The sequence below is a fragment of the Chenopodium quinoa genome, unplaced genomic scaffold (assembly GCF_001683475.1).
Source record: "Chenopodium quinoa cultivar QQ74 unplaced genomic scaffold, ASM168347v1, whole genome shotgun sequence".
Lineage (NCBI taxonomy): Eukaryota > Viridiplantae > Streptophyta > Magnoliopsida > Caryophyllales > Amaranthaceae > Chenopodium > Chenopodium quinoa.
This window is the reverse complement of record NW_018743331.1, coordinates 4,731,487-4,742,071: the sequence shown is the minus strand read 5'-3', so window position 1 is coordinate 4,742,071 and position 10,585 is coordinate 4,731,487. Positions and strand designations below refer to the sequence as shown.

Below are 10,585 nucleotides of genomic sequence, written 5' to 3'. Positions count from 1 at the left end.
CCAACAAGATACCACATGACTATATTTTACTTAACGTATAAATCATATTATATGGTCAAACAAGAGTGATGAATAGTGCAAAAAGTCCATCGTTGCAATATTAATAGAACGGGAGGAAGTATATGGTAGGAATGAGTTTTGAAACATACGGGAAACAATAACCACCAACTTCCACAAAACACAACAAGAAAAAGATTCTAGAAGATGATGGTCTGCTACCAAAATAAGTAGACACTGGGGCAGTCACATAAAGCATTCAGATATATGATGCATGGGCAGATATAAATTTGCAATGAAAGACGAACACATTAATGGTGATTTGCAATTTCGTTTCTTTTTTTCTCGATCTTTTGATTAGGTTAGTTTAACTATATAAAGCATCAATGTAATTAATTTTTAGAAGCACATATGCATACATAACATAGGCAAGTTAATCAACAACAAATGGTCTTAACACCCTTAACCTATACTCATTCAGGAAACTTAATCATGATTGTGCACAACTAACACTTGCAATTTATTATATTCAACATTGTACTCCTAACTTAAAAAAGGCAATTAATATATTACAGCAAAGGCTACACCGTCTAGAGGCATCAAAGAAACTATATGATCAACTTACACCAAAGAGTAATAATCCAGAGGCAACAAAGATACCATGATCATCTTATACTAGGTGTTGTTTGGTTGATGTGGGAATTTAATTCCCATAGGAATTTATACTTCATGGGAAGTTAATTCCTTAATGAAATTTCTAGCAATTTCTTAAATGTGTTTGGTTGGTAATAAGGGATATTGAAATTTCCATGAATTTTGGTTTACCTGAGGGGCTTGGGAATTTACTTTTCATGCTTTGTGAAAAATTAAAATTCCCATGAATTCCCTCTTCCCCCATTTTTTCTTTTTTATATCAACTAAACAACTACCCATTTTATCAATTCCCTTAAATTTCTAATTCCCCCATTTTATAATGTCAACCAAACAAGGCTAAGATTAGAACGACAATTAGAGGCAACAAAGATACCATGATCAACAACCACATGCAAGAATGACAACAAAGGGCAATAATAACATGAGAATTATATAGAATCATGATCTTCATATATAAGTATTTCTAAGTTTCGAACAATCAACTATCAACCCCCCTAAATAATGAAACAAATTCCATGCACCGTCAATATATTAACAAAAAAAGCATCAACAAACCCTTTTACATATCATAGTTGTAAGAAATAAAATTAAAATATATAGCCCAAGAGGGCATCTATAGTGTTATCCCTTAGGTTGAGTTTAGGAGTTCTCTCTCCCGGGGGCAGAAGCAGCAGAAGATGTTTTTGCTTTCAAAAATAAAAAAACATACTCCCTTAGTCTCTTAATGATATTTCTTTTTGGCTAAATTTTAGTCCTAAAATATTCACTTCATTTGCTTTTTCTAACAACCATTAATTTTCTTACCAAAATGCCCTCCAGTTTGCAACAATATTTGTGTAAATTTGGCTTTTCCACATATTTTTATTACTTTCTCTCTCTACTTTTTTGCACACCCTACGTAAATTTACCTTTCCAATATACTTGAACTACTTTTTATTTATGTTTATTAATTCCCGTGAAAATTGCCTACAAAAAGCAATCGTTAAGGGACAGATGGAGTATTACACTTTACTTTTTCGAATTTAAATTTTTTGAAATCTTTAATTAATTGATGAATACTGCCACTTAAACAAATATCAATATGTTATATGCTGCTTTTGTTTGATTTGTCTTAATCAATAATTTAAGAATCAATTTTTTATACTCCAATATTTTAATGATATATAATTAAAGATACTATTAGTATCATATCATATCGTATCTCACTAATAAATAAAGCCGGTCTCGCAGGCAAGTCACGAGACATCGACACTTGGCATTCAAGTTTTTCGCCAAGTGTAGCTCCACGTAGGAGATAAATAGGTATAATTGTGACACATATGATGCTAAGTAAGCGATTTTTGGATAGATTTTTTAAGATAAAATTGTTGCATAAAGTTTTATTAACGATAAAATTCTAATATTTCATATATAAAAAATTAATCATAACTTTTAATAGATATCCTATAACTCTGTTCTATTTTCATCATCAAATTCGTTTTAAAAAGTTAAAATAAGATCCATTTATAATTATTTAATCACAAACTTTTATACGTAACTGGCCAAACCATGTCACCAACTATTACAAGATCAGAGTTACTTCATTAGTGCTATAGGGTTACTTGGTCAGTGTTATAGTGGTTACTCAATTAGTGTTATAGATAAGGGTTACTTAGTCAGTGTTAGAGGTTACTCGGTTAGTATTACAAGGGTACTTACTTGATCAGTTTTATAGGGGTTACTTTGTAAGGCCAGATGGTGTAGTTAGTCGCATACAAAATGCATTGTTATTTAATTTATTTTAAAAAATATTAGAGAATAAGTAAAATAAGTTTTAATCAGTAAAAATAATTTTAGTTTGGTAAAAATACTTTCAGTTTAGTGAAAATAATTTAAGTTCAATACAAATAATTTCAAGTCAATAATAACATAGATATCTATTTACAAACAAAACTATACAAAGTACGCTCCATATGATATCGCATGTCTAAATATCCTACATTATCAGAACGAATTATTTGACCGCATTTAACATTTAAGTAAAAATGTTATCTTAAAATTTTATCAACTATCTGGGCATTGTCCGGACACAAAACTAGTCACTAATAAATAAAGCTGGTCTCGCAGCCAGGCCACGAGACAGCGACACTTGACATTCCAATTTTTTCGCCAAGTGTTACGCCACATAGGCGACAATATGTATTATTGTGACACATATGATGCTAAGTAAGCGAAATTTGGTTAAATTTTTAAAGATAAAAAAAGTTGTACAGAGTTTTATTATCGATATACTTCTAATATTTCATATATATAAAATTAATCATAACTTTTAATAAATATCTTATAATTCGGTATTATTTCCATCATAAAATTTGTTTTAAAAAGTTCTTTAAATAAGATCAATTTATAATATATTTAATTTATTTACAAAAATAATAGAGAATTAGTGAAAATAAGATTTAATCATGAAAAATAATTTTTGTTTTGATAAAAATACTTTTAGTTCAGTAAAAATAATTTCAGTTCAATAAAATATATTTTAATTCAGTATGTCTAATTATCATGCATTATCAAAAGGGATTATATGATCGTATTTAACATTCAATCCAAAAAGTTTATCCTAAACTTTTATTAACCATCTAGGCATCGCCCGGGCACAAAACTAGATGGTCTCGCATCCAAGTCATAAGACAGCGACACTTGGCATTCTATTTTTCGCCAAGTGTCGAGTCATGTAGGCGACAAATAGATATTATTGTGATTAGATTAGATGCCACGTTAGATTAGATTGGATAGATTTATTTAGGATAAAAAAGTATACATAAAATAATTTATAATTCTATTGAGAAAATTTATCTTTATATTGACAGTAGAATTTTACTTATAGCAACACACCACATATTAGAATTAATATAAATATCCAATTAACAATAGAATTTTACCCCTATACGAATAACCACGTAATTATAATTATAAATATGGCAATTTATCAGTAATTTAGTCTACCATTGATTTACCATTAAAGCTTTTGAATTAGGTATTCTTCATATTCAGTTGTAATATTTTTCTTTATGTTTGTGATTTTGTTTATGAAATTAAAGTAGTAAAAAACTACTAAAATTAGGGCATAACATAAACTGTACAATACAAGAGAATCTTGAAGTGAATTCAAATCAATGTTAGCATGGTCTTAGAAATTTACGGGTTTTACAAAGGCTCTGTAGCCCATTTACTTGTCGTATATTACAAATGGTCCAATTAGGCCAATAATATATTCTGTTGATTTTACGTGTTAAAAAATATTAATTACTTTTAACTTTTTATTTATTTTGTTATTTTTTACTGACGCACTCTTCTTTTCACAAAATTATACTCCCTCTATTACTTTTGTGTCCTATTGAAATTTAGCACATATGTCGACATATAACTTTGATAAACAATATCTTAATTATATATATATATATATATATATATATATATATATATATATATATATATATATATATATGTATTTTTATGTATAATTCACAAACTTTGGTTGTAGTAGACCAAGTGAACATAGTACAACTTACAAAATAGAAAATAATAACAAACGTAAAAAAAGAATAATAGGTAGTGTTTCTACTCTATTTTTGAATCTAACAATTAAAAAAAATATAAATATAAATACTAATACTTATAATTATTATTGTTATTATTATTTATAATTATAATAATAATACAAAACATGCCCACAAATAAGTACACTCTTTAGGCGGCAAATAGATATTATTGTGACACATATGCTGATAAGTAAACGAATTTTGGATAAATTTTTTCAAGATAAAAATATTATAGAGTTTTATTATCGATATATTTCTAAATTTCTAATATTTCATATATACAAAATTAATCATAACTTTTAATAAATATCTTATAACTTGATTCTATTTCCATCATAAAATTCCTTTTAAAAAGTTCTTTAAAATAAGATCCATTTATAATATATATAATTTATTTAAGAAATACGGAGTAATACAGAATCAATAAAAATAAGTTTTAATCAATAAAAATAATTTTAATTTGGTAAAAATACTTTTATTTCAGTAAAAATAATTTAAGTTCATAAAAATAATTCCAACTTAATAACAACATGAGTAGATATCTATTTACAAACAAAAATATAAAAAATACACTATTATATAAATAAGCGATATGATATCATATGCCTAAATATTTTTTATTTTCAAAATGGATTATATGACTGTATTTAACATTCAAGCCAAAAAGTTTATCCTAAAATTTTATCAACAATCTGGGCATCGTCCGAGCACAAAACTAGTCTATATATATATTGAAGAGTATACAATAAATATCGTGAACAAGTATAACCAATTTTTTATGAAACAAGGTTAGTATATATCCCTACTTTATAAAAAGTATAAGATTACTCTTATAATTAGTGTGATGCCAATTATACCCTTTAAAATGTGTATATACATATAAACCCTCATTAATATGTACAAGTTTTTATTAATGAATAGTGGTTGGACAATTATACCCTCAAAATTGTTTATTTACTTAATTTTAATAATTAATGTTAGTTGCCTTGGATATTTATACCTCTAAACATAGTTGTTTACATATCAACAACTAAATTTGTGATTTAAGGCCAAACTGAAATAACTTCTGGATATGACTAGCTATGACGGGCAAATCACGCACGTTAGCTGCCCTAGTTATGAAATGAATGGAGTATTACCAATAGGGGTGTTCAATTCAAAAACTGGTCAAGACCAAAAAAATGACCAAAAATCTTTAAAAACCAATTTTTGGTCCGATTTGATACAAAACCCGTTACAAACAGTCTTATACTGAACTTTTTTTTTTGTTTGAAGCTATGAATAAAATTTCTATAATGTTTAATTTTTCCCTTCAAATGCTATAAATATATTTATTAGGGATGACAATGGGTCGGATTTGGAGTGGATTATGCTAAATCCGACTCCGACCCTACATGAAATCGGAGGCTAAATCCGACTCCGACATCCGACTCCAAATCCGATCTCTGACTTCAACTCCGATCCAAACCAACTTCGAGTTTCTTTGTTTTGTTAGGTTTCTTAAAAAACATTTGTAATAAATTACAATTCACAAATTCCACTAAAAATAGAGATAATAATACCAATACAAAGTACAACAAAGCAAACATTGAGTACTACTTGTGAAATTGTCTACATTTGTACAACAATTTCATAATTCTCATAGAAAATTACAAGTGCAGCGCAATAGCAAACATTTAACCAACTAAACTCGAAGTCGGTTTTTTTTTTTTTTTTTTTTCGGTAGGATATGACTCCGACCCTCCTCCGACTCGGACTCAAATTATTTTAATGGGGTCGGATTTGGATTATTTTTTTCCGGACTCAAAGCTGATTTTTTTCCTCGAATCGGGGCGGAGTAGAGTCGGATCCGCACTGAATTGCCAAGCCTAATATTTATATTGTAAGCTATCTTATGTTAGACATTCAAATTAAGCGTTAAACAATCATTTTCTTATACTATGTACTCCGTATTTATTTTTTTCTATTTTTCAAAATGTATAAAAGATTATACAAAAACATAGAAAGTTTATAAAATTAAATCAGTCTAATCTGGATTTTGGACGAGTTTTACTAGTCTGGTCCAGGTTCGCTATGCAAAATCGGTTCGATCTCTAAGTCTTAAATTTTAAATTTTTGATCTTCGGTCCGACCGATATATAACCCTAACAATCAATCCAACTAAGCTAATAATTAAGTAACTTAATAGACACCTTCTTCTAAATTCTAAATGTATGAAGATGGTAGATATAGTAAATATCTTATAACTTAAGTGGTACGAAGAGTATCTAAAGAATGAATTTTGCTTTTGCTCAAAAGAAAAAGAATCAAAGAATCCTGATAAATTTATTTACTCGATTTTTGAAATTTGCTTCATCAATGAAACTTTGAGATCAAATACCTTTTCAAGGATTCATCCTTTGCAATTTCTACATTCCAATAATGGTGGCTAGCATATGGTGATGCTAATATTTCAACGTCTTTTTTGGGAAATGGTTGAATTTCAGGATTTTGAATATTCCAAGAGGTTCCATTTTACAAGTGGACAAAAAAACCTAAGTAATAAAGAACTTTAATACGTGATTTTGCATGAATTGTAATGAAAATTCTCTTTGTACTTTTACGTGGTCCTCCTCCCGAGCATGCATTGGTCGACTTATCTCAGTTATCTAGTCTCAATCTTTTCTAAACTTTTCTTTTCTCCTATTTTAATGACTATTTTAAATTTTATTTACTCCATTATTTCAAACTAGCTTCACCATTTTACATATTTATCTATAAATTTTGACCTCAGACTTTGTTAATACAAAAGAAATATGGTTTGTAACTTGTAAGTAGTTGTTAAGATTAAACTTGGTATATGTATGTTAGATATATGTTTATAATTTGGTTAATATAATAAACAAAATATATTAATTAACAATTAAAATTTTGTGTTGACAAGTGTTAAAATTAAAATGATGCAACTTTTTTGTAACAAGTATAGTGTTAATTAGACTCCTTATATCAATACTCCCTCTGTTCACTTTATTTGTCTAATTTGCATTGTTTTTTACATAGTTTATAATGTAATAATATTGTAACTAATATATCACAAGCTACTTATTACAAAAAAGTATATAATTATATTTGGAATCTAAAAGTTGAGACGAATCTAACAAGATTTTAAGTGATTATGTTTTAAAGTATTGGGAAAAGTCATTAAACTACAAAAAAGTCATTATTAGAGTATAACATTCTAAGTATACAATGCGCAAACAAAATAAAACAAAAGGATTGGAGCACATTAAATATGGAGTGTTTTTAAAAATAAGGAAAAGGTATGAGGTACTTAGTTTGCGTTTGTTTTGACGAAAATATATTTCAGAAAAAGGTTTTTATAAGAGAAAATACAATCTTATAAATAGATTTTCGTAGTGTGTTTCCCCACATAAAAGATTAACGTGGATGAGTGACGAATAAAAATATAAAATGGGAGTGGAAGGGATAAAGTGGATGAAAGTATAGTTTGATGAATAAAGTTAGGAGTTGGAAGAAAATTGTGATAATTTTTTCTTTTGAAAGGAAAATAATTTTCACTACTGGGGAAAACTACTACGAAGTATTATTGTTTTTCACCCTTTACAAACTAAATAATGAAAAAGTAAAATAATTATTTTCTTGGAAAATATTTTTCATTCAAAACTTACAAAATAAATGAGCCTTAATTAAATTTGTAGCATAAAAAAATAATTTGCAACTTCATGCTTGTATGGCATATATATGACAACTAACAAGTCCAGATAACCCTTTGCGATAATCAAGTATGGACATTTGGACAATATATATACTACGGACATGTTAGTCATTCCTAATCTTAAATCTTAAGATCCTCTTGAGTACAGTGTTATATAGGTGGCAGTAATTTTGGGTTTTGGTGGCAGTACTTTTGCGTTACATTATAAAGCTTTAGCATGCTTGTATGGTTACAGTGAAAATTCTACTATGGTGATGCTTCAAATGATCATTACTATTCTTAAATCTGATTGGTTGATTTTTCCTTTTTTAAAAATGCTTGGTCAAACCTCTTTTATAATTCATTTTTTTTTCAAAAAATAATTTCTAATTTTTGGAAAATCAATTTTTTATTTTCATAATTATTTTATTAAAATTAAAAACTATGATTAAATTAAAAAAACAAAAATCAAAAAATTGTTCGGCGTTCATTCCACCAAAAGTGATGTTTCTCCGTCAATTACTTGCTAAGCTTGGTCACGCAAGCTTGTGACCCAAGTGGGAGCATTAAAGTGGTTGAACAAATGGAATTTAAGAGCTCTATTCGTTGATTTATGTCCCATTGGTGGAAATTCATTAACCGATTCTTCTTTTCTTCGTAAGGCGTCTCAGATTTTCAACCTCCTAAAGTTCTTCAGGCAATTTTTTTTCTCTCTCATCCTTAATTAACCCCAATTTCTAGGTTGTTAAGATAGGAATATATCTTATATGATAATATTTTAGGAAGATATTGTGCTATTGTGTTATATTATCTTGATAGGTTAATTATCCCCCAAGCTATACTCTTGTATAAATATATGTGAAAGATGAATGAGAAAGTTGAGATCTTATATGATTAATTTGCCATGGTATCATGAGCCAAGGTTATACCCTAATTTTTTCTCTCCAAATTGTCAAAAGAAAGAAACCAAAACACAAGCAGTAGAAATGATTTTGTTTGAGAGATGGGTGAGAAAACTACCGTAAACTTGACATATTGCCTAGGATCGAGTGATGCTCCGGGTAATGTCATTACTCTAATTCAATTGCAAGGAGAAAATTACGATGAGTGGGCTCAAGCGATTAGACGTTCTTTAATGGCGAAGAGGAAATTTGGCTTTGTTGATGGTACAATTGCTATGCCGAAGGATGCTGCAAAGCTTGAGGATTTGATTACGGTTCAATCTATGTTGGTGTCTTGGATTACTAATACACTTGACCCAAAAACATGATCAAAGGTTAGTGATTATGATGATGCAAGTGTGCTTTGGACTAACCTCAAAAATCGGTTCTGCGTGGTTAGTGGTACTCGAGTGTGCCAGTTGAAGACATCATTAGGGGAGTGCAAGAAAACCTCTACGGAGACTATAGCGGACTATTTTGGTCGGTTATCGAAAATTTGGAAGGAACTGCTCGATTATGTGCGTGTTCCTAAATGTAAATGTGGCAAGCGTGAGTGTAACATTGTTACACAAGCGGACAATATTAGGGAGGAGGATTATCTCCATTATTTTTTGGAAATTTTGATTTTTACCACCTTCAAATAACGACTTTATTGAATTTACCACCTCCAAAAAAAACAAGATTTACTTTACCACCTTATAAAAAAATTAAACATCAGTTTTCCCACCTAAGCCTAACTCTGGTGACGGAAACCACCAGTGGGGCCCGCCATAACAGCTAGTTTTTGAAATTATCCCCAAATTCTCTCGATTTTCCTCCTATTTAAACAACCTTCTTCATTTCCACATCAAATTGTTGAAGATTGAAGTATTTTTTTTGCGATTTTCTTTACAAATCCTTAATTTGGGTAGTAAATGAGCCAAAGTTCATCTTATAATTTGCTTATAGCTTGGTTTTTGGTCTGATTTGTATCCTTAATGGCTTAAGGATTGCAAACAAAAACGTGTTTGATCTTATAAATACCGAATCCGTGGATGAGCAACAACAATTACTCGTACCTGAGCTGCTTCAATTTCGATGAGCAACAACAATTACTCGTACCTGAGCTGCTTCAATTTCTGTTTCCTGAACCTGATTGTTATATGACAGAGGTTTCAGAAAACAAACGGCGACGAAGAATAGATTCGACTTCTGGAAAAAAATTGTTCTCGTAATTCGGAGGTAGTGTGACCATTTCTACTGCCAAATTTTCATTGAAGTTAATTGTATTTGAACACAATTACCATAATCTAACCCTAATTTTACTGCCTAATTGAAATATCAAAAACCCCCAAATTAATTTACACTTACATGAACCCTAATTATTTACAATATGAACTTGGGGTTGAATTAATAACAGAAAACATGCAATTTCAATTATGCTTAGCAGTTGTAACATAATCACGCAAACAATTGCAAAAAATTACAACAGAATTCATGAAAATTGCCTACCTTTTCGCTGTTTGTCGTCGAACAGTTCAATTGATTCAGGGCCGAGTACAATCTTCAATAATTTGATAATTTGAGGATGTGGGATTGTTAAGGATCACCCAAAATCAGAATTTGTGAAGAAAATGGCAAAAAAAAACTCCAATCTTCACGAAATAGATGTAGAAATGAAGAAGTTAGGTTTAAATCAATGAGAAATCGGGAGAATTTGGGGATAATTTCAAAAACTA

The 10,585-nt window shown here is 29.2% G+C and overlaps 1 long non-coding RNA gene across 1 annotated transcript; it reads right to left on the bottom strand.

The window, feature by feature from the left end:
- Nucleotides 1–9,737: 9,737 nt before the first annotated feature.
- Nucleotides 9,738–10,230, bottom strand: LOC110737511. Its single transcript, XR_002514418.1, has 2 exons — nt 9,969–10,230; nt 9,738–9,925 (listed from the first exon to the last, which is right to left on the bottom strand). It is a non-coding gene; the product is annotated as an uncharacterized LOC110737511 (long non-coding RNA).
- Nucleotides 10,231–10,585: the final 355 nt, after the last annotated feature.